Raw genomic sequence first — 1473 nt, forward strand, 5'->3', positions numbered from 1 at the left:
TGCATCCTTCCCAGGTCTGCTCTGCAGTGGTTGCCATCTGAGAAGATGCCTGGCCTCCTCTAGTTTCCCAGAGAGACAGGGGGTGTGACTTCAGAATATCCAGGGGTAAGCCCTATTGTTGCCAAAAACAGCTGTTGCTCTGTGCCTCAGGACACCACCACTCTAGTGTGGTTCTCTGTCAGCTGTGGTTCCCTCTCAGCCGACCATCCTCTCCCCACTCCCATGCCGCAGAATCAGGGCTGACCAGCTTCAGTCCAGACCCTGTCCACACCCCTCAAGAAATCACCCAAGAATCTGGACTCCTGGGGGACATGCCTCCAGATCTCAGAGTGAGAGTGGTGGGGAGTGCTGGGAGTTCAGAATTGCAGGTAGAGAATATATACAGTTTTATACAGTTTTATGCCTGGCAGGAACACACTGTGGTACTCTAGTAGGTGAGGTAGGTCCAATTTTTAGAGGGTATCTCCCATGCAGTGTAGTGGAAGGACCTTTGAACTCTGCTCATTTGTTTGTGGGGCACTCCGAGCTGTTCTCATGGGGGAGGGGACCTCCGTCTGCTTGGTGATGGATTTTGTCCCTTTTGTTTGTATCCTTGGGGTCTCAGCTCACCTCAGCAGGGTTGATGTGCATTCTTCAACCTTCTTTCTTGGTGCAGCTCTAATCCACCAGGTTACTTGCTAAATTTCTGTTCTTTAACTCTCCTTCTGGATGGGAGCCTCTGTGGAAAGCTGGCTTCAGTCCACCATGTAAGTATTCTTATATCTACAGATAAAATTAATGCTTTCAGAGAAAAATCACTGCTCTGGAAGAAGTGATTAAAAAAGAAAACACAAGTAGAAATGTTTGAACTAGTTAAAAGTTTTAAAGTGAATAAAAATATTATTGAAGAAATTTTACTAACTTTATGTTTGTTGTACACAAATTTTGAAAAATATTTCCAAAATATTTGACATAGTATCTCTGGATTTGGGTGAGAAATTAATTTGGTTAGCAAATTTAAATATTACAGAAGAGAAGGAATTAACAGAAATAAGAAGTGACATAGGATTGCACTTAGAATGTTCAACAACAGATATTACAACTTTTTGCTATTTTTCAAGGGTGAATTTCAAAATATTACCAAAAAAGCAATAGAAATACTTCTGTTCTCAACATTATATTTGTGTGAAGTAAGTTCTTCTGCAGTGAATAGTATTAAAAACAAAAATTGATCATGGCTAAAATCCTTGAAAGAAGCTTTAAGAGTATGCCTATCCAAAGTTCAGTCTTGCAAAGAAGATATTTTAAATAAATTCAAAGTCTGATATTTCATTAAAGGTTAAATTATAATAAACAGAAAAACTAATAAATAAAAATAAGTTTTTAAAAGAATTTTGTTATCTTTTATTAAAAATTAATAAAAGTTTTTTGTTTTTTGTGTTTTTTTTGCTGTGATAATGCATTTTGTTTGTATTTCTAAATAAATCAAAAAAT

This window comes from Nycticebus coucang, chromosome X (assembly GCF_027406575.1).
Source record: "Nycticebus coucang isolate mNycCou1 chromosome X, mNycCou1.pri, whole genome shotgun sequence".
NCBI lineage: Eukaryota > Metazoa > Chordata > Mammalia > Primates > Lorisidae > Nycticebus > Nycticebus coucang.